The following is a 9,323-nucleotide window of genomic DNA, read 5'->3' on the forward strand; positions in this document are numbered from 1 at the left end:
CTCCCTCCCCACTCCCCCTCTCTCATGAGCCCTTCATAATTCATAACATTATTATTTTGTCATGTTACACTGTCTGACATCTCCCCCCACTCTCTTCTCTGCTGTCCACCCCCAGGGAGGAGGCTATATGTAGATTCATGTTATCGGGTCCCCCTTTCTACTCCACATCCCCTCCACCCTCCAGGCATCGCCACTCTCACCACTGGCCCTGAAGGGGTCATCTGTCATGGATTCCCTGTGTTGCCAGTTGCTATCTGTACTAATGTACATCCTCTAGTCTAGCCAGATTTGTAAGATAGAATTGGGATCATGATAGTGGGAGGGGTAGGGAGAAGCATTTAAGCACTAGAGGAAAGTTATGTTTCATCATTGCTACCCTGCACTCTGACTGGCTCATCTCCTCCCCACAACCCTTCAGTAAGGGGGTGTCCAGTTACCTACTGATGGGTTTTAAGTCTCCACTCTGCACTCACCCTCATTTACAATATGATTTTTTTGTTCTTTGATGCTTGATAAGGTGACCAGATTTTAACATTGGTAAAGCGGCACAAAAGTGGGACACCATTGATAAAACTCATATCCTGGCGAAATACCCACATGGCAGTCGAAAACCATATACCCTAGCTTGTCGTGCATTCTTTCCAAAAATCGGGACTTTTTAAAAATGCCATGGGACATGGGAAAAATTGTTAAAAATCAGGACTATCCCGCCAAAAGTGGGACATCTGGTCACCTTATTGATACCTGATCCCTTCGACAACTTGTGGTCACACAGGCTGGTGTGCTTCTTCCATGTGGGCTTTGTTGCTTCTGAGCTTGATGGCCGCTTATTTATCTTCAAGCCTTTAAGACCCCAGACACTATATCTTTTGATAGCTGGCCACCATCAGCTTTCTTCACCACATTTGCTTATGCACACATTTGTCTTCAGTGATCATATCAGGAAGGTGGGTGCCCACTGATCTGATTTTTTGTTCTTTTATGTCTGATAACTGGTCCCTTCTACACCTCGTGGTCAGACAGGCTGGTGTGCTTCTTCCATGTGGGCCTTGATGCTTCTCAGTTAGATGGCTGTTTGTTTATCTTCAAGCCTTTAAGAGCCCAGGCTATATCTTTTGATAGCCGGGCACTATCAGTTTTCTTCACATTTGTTTATGCATACATTTTTCTTCAGCAATGTATCAGGAAGGTGAGCATCATGGAATGCCAATTTAATACAACAACGTGTTTTTGCATTGAGTAAGTACTTGAGTGGAGGCCCAATGTCCTCCTGCTGCCCTAAAACTAAACCTATGCACTGTAAATCTATTGCCCCATCCTCCTATATAAATATATTTACATATGTACATACCAGTATTTAGACCTCTATAAATACCCTTTGTCACCTAGTTCTTTCCTCTATTTCCCTTTACTTTCCTCTTGTCCCACTATCATGGTCAGCCTTCATTTGGGTTTCAGTGATTTCTCTCGGTTACAATGCCCTTGCTGAATCCCTACCAGGCCTCTCGCACCCACCTTGCCACTGATTTTGGATCACTTGTTGCTCCCTGTTCCTGAGTTGGTCAGCTCCACCTCCTTACCCCCATCTCCCCCTCTCCCATGTCCCCCTGGAACCATTAGTCCCATTGTTTTCTCCTCCAGACTATTCATCCAGCCTATCTTATCTAGATAGATCTGTAGAGATAATAATATGCACCAAAAATCAAGCCATAGCAAGTCAGGCGATGAATGAGAACACAGCAATGACAACAACAACAAAAACCAATGACCCATAAAAGAATAAATTAATTAAAAGAAAAATAATTAAAGAAAGAAAAACCTGTAAATAGATCAAGGTCTGATTTTTGATCTCTAGGTGTGTCCTTCAGTCAGGTCTGATGGGGTGCCACGCTCTGGCCCCAGAGTCTGTCCTGTGTATTCCCTCCGGACTCCCTGCTCTGCTCTCACAGTTGCTCTGCTGCACGCCTTTAGTGGTTTGCCTCAGTGTCGTGGGGTCAGTCCAAACCAGTCCCGACACTGAGTCTCGTCTCCTGGGTCAGCCATGGATGGTGTGTCTCACAGTGGGATCAGCACTCTGTGCATTGGCTGTTCGGAGCGGGGCTGTCGTACTCCAGGCCTGGTGGGCCAGGGTGTACTCCGCTCTCTCTTCCTCCCCCTTCATTTGCTCCCCTGTCCTCTGATCAGACATGCTCCTTTTCCCCTAGGTGCAGCTTCAGTGCTGTCCTCTAAAGTAATTTCTTCTGGGGGGGGGGCAATTGTCCACGTAGCTGGTATGGGGGCCAAGCCCTCAGGCCCCTCCACTGGCTCCCCAGGCCTTGCAGGCATGCTGCATTCATCTGACACTGGCTTTAAGTCTGGCCCCTCTTTCCCTATGGAGACACAAACAATACCCTCCCCTTGGGTGGATCAGTGCCCTATTCCCCCACCACATATCTTTTCCCCTCCCTTTCCTCCCAACCCCCCCTTTTTAGTTGACTACCATATGTACCCCTGTATTTGGTCTGGCCCCTCCCATACTACCTGTACCTCACCCCTGGAGTGTTTGTATACAGTAGCTTTTTCCCTGTGGAGCCCAATTTATACATCAATTGTTGATTTTTTTTTCTTATGACCCTTTGGTCTAAGACCATGTAAAATAACAAATATATAAAAACTCTCTGCCATCGAGTCAATACTGACTCATAGTGACCCTGCAGTCTCTGAGGCTATAACTATTTACGGGAGTAGAAAGCCCAGCTGTTCTCCCAAGAAGCTAGTGGTGGTTCCAAACTGCTGACCATGAGGATCGCACCCCAACTCGTAACCTCTAGGGCCCCTATGTAAAATAAGGTGTATAGCAATAGTTAGAATAGCTATTAGAAAGTCTTCTAATTACCTCTTTGGTGATAACTTACCCCTGTTCAGATTACACATTGTACTATACTAGTAAACCTCATTGGGCAAATCTGGCTCGTGTGTGTGTGAAGGGGTATATAATATCCTTTTTATTTTTAATCATTTTATTGGGGGGCCCTTATAGCTCTTATCTATAATATCCTTAGTAGCATGAAGATTTGCCTTCCCAGTGAATCCCTCACTTCATTAAAGGAGTCATTGAGGGGATAAACAACCCATTTCATTTTAAAATAGTCGATTTATAGGAATTTTATTTACATGAAACGTTTTAAGCCACCTACTACATAAAATAAGGTACAACTTCAAAGAAGTATACATCTGCCAAAGTAAACATCAGGATTTGGGCTCCTAACTCAGTAGTATGATTTGGCGTAGTTTTTGCCTGAAAATAAAAATGTAAACACTAAGACCAAGTGAAGAAGAGTGCAGACAAAGCAGACGTGTAAGGGACACTTGGATTGAGTTATCACTGAAAGAAGAACAGACGAGATAGTAAATATAACAGTGTTTTCATCTCTTATCCTATTGTTGGAGCATTCCACTCTCCGTGCTATTTTCAGGCATCTTTTGTTTAATTTCTAAATGCGATCATATGAATGTATCCTCCCTCTTTGTCAGCCCCATTACAAGATACTTTTTTTCTTTTTCTTAAATATGTAATCTTTTGGGAAAACAAATGACACATTTTAACAATTCAATCTTTCTCATTTAATTTTTAGTCTCATCCTTCATACTCAAAGTTTTCTAATCTTTTTGACCACTGTATTAGCTTTACCGATTAAAATTTTTAAATTAGTTTAGTTCTTCAAAACAAGTGATAGGATTAAGTATAAGTGATTAGTTTAATATTTTACATGGAAGGTGTTTTACCTTCCGCTTGTTGATCATTTGGCAATGAATAGTGTCGACGAATATTATTTAAAGATGAAACAGAAGAGAAAGAGGGCCATCCTAGAACAAAAGAAATACCTAGAGTATGGTTCAAATTGTGGGGAGAACTAGTCTCTCAGGTACTAAAAAAAAACTATTCATTTCTATTTAAGTTAACCTTTAATTAATTAACTAAACATTACACAATTCTTTTATACTGTCCTGAAACAAATTCTAGAGGTAGCATAATCTACCTACTTACAAGAGTAAGTGCTTGTAGTGTTCTAGTTAATGGATGTTGTATTACTTGTTGTTGATTCCTGGGAACCCAGTGAGTACAGAGTAGAACTGCTTCCTGGGAGATTCAAGGTTGTGACCTTTCAGAAGCAAATTACCAGGCCTAACTTCTGGAGTGTCTCTAGGTGGATTCAAATTGCCAGCCTCTCTGCTAATAGTCTAGTGCTTAATCATTTGTGCCACCAGACAGAAAAGTAACTCATAATAAAAATAATGTGCATTACAACATTCAAAGTGCTCAGGCAGAACTACATGAAATGGCATGCTAAAGTGGTCAGGTACTTGGTAGACTGACCATATGTATAGACTGGCCGTAAATTCAAAACTACAGATTCAGGCTGGCACAAGTGTGCTTACTGGCCATTTAAATTCTGTGAGCCATGATGCCATCAGTGACAAGATTTCCTCACACAGTAAGACAGCCTTGGTAAAATGTTTAACACATAAAAGACAAGAGCTCTTCAATTTACATGGTAGCTACAATCCTGAAAAAAAAAATGTTTTTTTAAGTACCTTGAGATTATTTGTAAAAGAGATTTAAATTCTAAGCCCACCTCAGGCTAAACATGTTATTCAGCTACATGATGTAACACCTGAAAAGCAGGTGGAAATCAGATCAATTCTTTATCTGCCTGTGCTGTCCTGAAAATTGCAAATATCCACTCTCACTGGTCCCCTCTCACTAAACGCAGCTTATAGTCATACTGACTACCAAAATATCCCTGCTAATTCTCCAAATGCCTTAGAGACCACTACCATTTCTGTTAAAGAAGTACTAATTGAAATTTAGCAAAGGCCCGTCTTTATATAAATATTGTGAACCTTGAATTACCCAGTATGAACAAACCTACTGGTGTAAATGGACAAAGAAATCACCCCTGAGCATTTAGAGGTCTAAATACAGGCATGTACATATGTAAATATATTTTTATCTGACGATGGGGAAATAGATCTACGTACATATATTTATAGGTTTAGTATTAGGGTAGCAGATGGACATTGGGCCTCTACTCAAGTACTCCCTCAACAGAAGAACACTTTGTTCTATTAACCTGGCATTCCGTGATGCTCACCTTCCTGACACCATCACTGAAGACAAACAGGGTGCATAAGCAAATGTGGTGAAGAAAGCTGATGGTGCCCAGCTATCAAAAGATATAGCGTCTGGGGTCCTAAAGGGTTGAAATTAAACAAGTGGCCATCGAGCTGAGAAGCAACAAAGCCCACATGGAAGAAGCACACCAGCCTGTGTGATCAGGAGGTGTCAATGGGATCAGGTATTAGGCATCAAAGAAAAAAAAATCATATCATTGTGAATGATCCCCACCCCACCCCCCACTATCATGATCCCAATTCTACCTTAAAAATCCGGCTAGACCAGAGGATGTACACTGGTACAGATCAGAGCTGGAAACACAGGGAATCCAGGATAGATAAACCACTCAGGACTAATAATGAGAGTAGAAATACCAGGAGGGTAAGGGAAAGGAAGGGAGAGAAAGGGGGAACTGATCACAATGATCTACATACCATCTCCTCCCTGGGGGATGGACAACAGAAAAGTGGGTGAAGGGAGATGTTGGTCAGTGTAACACATGACAAAATAATAATTTATAATCGATCAAGGGTTTGGGTGGGAGAGAGTGGGGGAGGGGGGAAATGAGGAGCTGATACCAAGGGCTCAAGTAAAAAGAAAATGTTTTTTAAATGATGATGGCAACAAATGTACAAATGTGCTTGACACAATGGATGGATGGATGGATGGAAGTTGTAGGAGCCCCTAATAAAACGATTTAAAAAATAAATTAAATTAAAAAATCATCCCCTGAAAACTTAGCAAGTGTTTCATGTGGGGAAACCCTTTGTTGGCTACACTGTGAGAGGGGAACCCCTCTGCCCTGGAAAAGTGGGGGCTTGAAAAGTGGAGGGGAGTTCAGCCCCTAGCAAGCGGAGCTTCTGAAACATGAAAGGCCAGACTCGTAACTATGAAACCCTGGTGATCTCTTTCAAGTAGCGTAGCTAGTGCCATAGAGATCAGTTTCTCTGCTACTTCTACATCATTGTACTTTGTTAATAAATGGCCACTTTTTTGACTGCCTAAACTTTACCTTTTTAGATCCTTTTGTGAGTACCTCAGTTAATGGCCTAGTGTGTTTTTACTATTGGGTTTAGAAGCACCACTCTTAACCTCCCTTGGTTGGCTGGCTGGTTGGTTTGAAGTACTAGAAAGGTTTCTATTCACTGTGCATTACCATGGGCTACCTATCATATTAATCTGTAAAGATTTTTATTGGTTTTTGATCCTAAGTTATCTAAAATGTTCTCCTAAGATGTTCTTGAAATGCGTATAGGCAGTCCAGATGGTCATGTAATTATCTAATTTTTTAAATTATTAAAGATCTACTTAGAAAGGTTTAGAAAAGAAAGTGAAATATGAAACAAACTATGCATGCCTCTACTCTTCCTTAGTTTAAGGAGCCCTGGTGGCACTGTTAGGGAAGTGTCGGACTGTGAATCAAACCCACAAGAGAAAGATAAGGCTAGATGCTCCCCGAATGATGCACAACCTTACAAATCCTATGTGGCGGTTCCATAGATCATCCCCACTCCCATTCTCTGTCATTCAGCTTCTAGCCCTTCTTGGGTTTCACCTTTCCTGTTACTGTACATAATAGAGTTGATTCTGACTCATAGTGAGCCTAGGTAAGGTAGAGTTGCATTATAAAGTTGTAACTGATCATCAGGTTTTTTCTCACCGAGTGGCCTGTTGGCTCAAACTTCCAACCTTCGATTAGCAGCTGGGCACTTCACCATTGCACCCGAGCTCTCTCTGAATTACTACCTCTCCTCTGATAGAAGCACTTGTTTTCATTACTTATATTTTTAAATAGCAAGAGTAAATATTGAAAAACAGTACAGGAACTCCATTATCTCAGGGACTGGGGTCTTGCAGCCCAGGACTAGTCAAGCAGTGACTCATCGTAACCTAAAACTTAAAAAAAACTTCTTTAGAGAATTTATCAGTAGGAGAATTGTTCCTCCTTCAGAAAGATTGTCACCAAGAGAGGGAAAAAAGGAAGGGGTTAAAATTTCTTCAGACAGTTGACTCTTTGGGTTCCTTTAAATTCATAGTTGAATTGGTTTTGAGGGGTGTCAGGAATTATGGAGGTTTCCCCAAAAAAGGTTTACAAATTGATCATAGCCTTGGTAACACTAATAGAGGTAAGTGTAATCACTATTTGGGAAATCCTGATTGTGGCTGAAAGCAAGGGAGATGAAAGGAAAAGAGACAATTAACACCTTCTCCTTTTTTTGCTTATTGTGTTGAAGGTGGCATTGCTATATACAATTGATCTGAGAATGGCCTTTCACCAGGAAGAAATACAACCGATTTTAAACTAATCGATCATCATAAATGTAATTAGTAGTTATTACTAAAATGAAACTAGGGTTGCAAACAAGCACTATAGAAATACAGGTGCCGTCCCCATCCCCAGCCAGTCCTGGGGCTTTGGGGCTCCGCTCAAGGGGAGCCCCTCTGGGACATGGGGGTATAGTGAATGGTGTGACCCTTTGCTGGGCATGCCTACACACAGTAGGGTATGCTGGGCCCCTCTAGGGTTTCCCGTATGGACTCCAATAAATTTCTTCCCTTTTGCTTACAAAAAGAAAAAGAAACAAAAAAAAAAATGAAAAGCTGATACCAAGGGCTCAAGTAGAAGGAAAATGTTTTGAAAATGATGAGGGTGACGAGTGTGCAAATGTGCTTGACACAATGGATGGTTGTATGGATTGTGATAAGAGTTGTATGAGCCCCCAATAACATGATCTAATAAATAAATTTTTAAAAAGGAAAAAAGAAAAGAAATACAGGTGCATTTCATAAATCTACCCAGAAACCTGGGGCCCATCTTGATAAATAAATTCACAAGATATTTAAAGCAAAAACTGTTTGCTTAGTTTAATAGAATACAAATGTCTCAAATTTCAAAAAGTTCCTAAAAATATCATTAGAATAAAAATTCTAAAAAGTAATCAGCACTTGGACTTTGAGCATTTTAAGGAACTTAAATCCACACATCTATTGATGCAGTCACGCATATATATAATTTTTTAGAGGACTTCTATCAAAACTTGCCAAAATGCAGTCAGGCACACTGGGATTTGCCAAAAAAAGCTACATTCAAACACACCCCCAACTGAGTAACACTGAGTTTGCTCAAAATGAGTAAACAAAACAGAGACATGACTTCATTTTTTAGTCTAAATACAGTAATGTTGGGGGATATTTCTTTGAGATTTGCCATCAACCCTGTGTCTTAGCTCCAAGTGTGGTCTCATAAGGCAGTCTGCAGAGGGGGGTGGGGGGTGGGGGGCTAAAAAGTCACTTGTGAGGATCACAAGTCTCTGTTCTGGCCAGGTTCTGTGCCAGGGCCAGCCCCCACAGCTGAGTCACAGGCACAGACTAGCTTTCTGCTCTCTGGCAGACCCCAGCCATAGCATCCTTATTGTTGTAACTCCCAGATTGTGATACTGTCACAAAACTGTTGCTAGGCAACAAATGTGGTTACCAGGTCTCAACGAATAGCTGAAGGGGAAAGCAGAGTGTTGCACCATTGTAGAGTAACCATAGCAATGACCTACTATTACAGACTAAAGAATTATCATTAACAATGTTAAAGTATCAGACAGAGGCCCTGAATCGGAGACTCTCAGGCAGCATCTCTGCATAATTGGACGGTCTAGTAAGATATTTTTCACTGCTATGCCTTATCATTTTTATGGAAGAGTTTTCATTATCATTATTTTTGTTTTGTTTTTTAAATGCTTAGCATTACTAAACTACTGGTACAATGATATAAACTATCACAGAGAATGAAAAACAATTTAATTTTCTTACCTATTCCTTTGATTACATCAATGTTATTTGCTTATGGTTAACTGAAGGTAAATTTTATTTGAAAGGCATTGTAAAAATCGTGTTAAATTGAAGCCACTGAAAGGAACTTCAGAAAAATAAAGTCACCCCCATAAAATGGCAATTAAGCCTGTGTTTTTATGTTGAACCCTTCCTTACTGACAAATTAAACGGTCTAGAGGGTGGAATCCACCAGCCACTTCACGGCAGAAAGACTTGTGGCAGTTGCCCGATTCCCAAAACAAAAAGCCCAGAGCCATTGTCTGGACTCATTTCTGACTCTTGGAAACCCTTTATGCGAGGACAGAACTGCCCCACCGGCTTTCCTAAGGGCGTCACCTCC

At 41.1% G+C, this 9,323-nt stretch overlaps 1 protein-coding gene across 4 annotated transcripts in view; it reads left to right on the plus strand.

Annotated features, from left to right (window-relative positions):
- The window catches only part of FAM172A (family with sequence similarity 172 member A), a 510,254-nt gene that overhangs the window by 496,889 nt on the left and 4,042 nt on the right, over window positions 1–9,323 (plus strand). The window lies entirely within an intron of this gene.

This window comes from Echinops telfairi, unplaced genomic scaffold, assembly GCF_000313985.2.
Source record: "Echinops telfairi isolate 266 unplaced genomic scaffold, ASM31398v2 ScPeMD7_7469;HRSCAF=8507_1, whole genome shotgun sequence".
NCBI classification, from domain to species: Eukaryota; Metazoa; Chordata; class Mammalia; order Afrosoricida; family Tenrecidae; genus Echinops; species Echinops telfairi.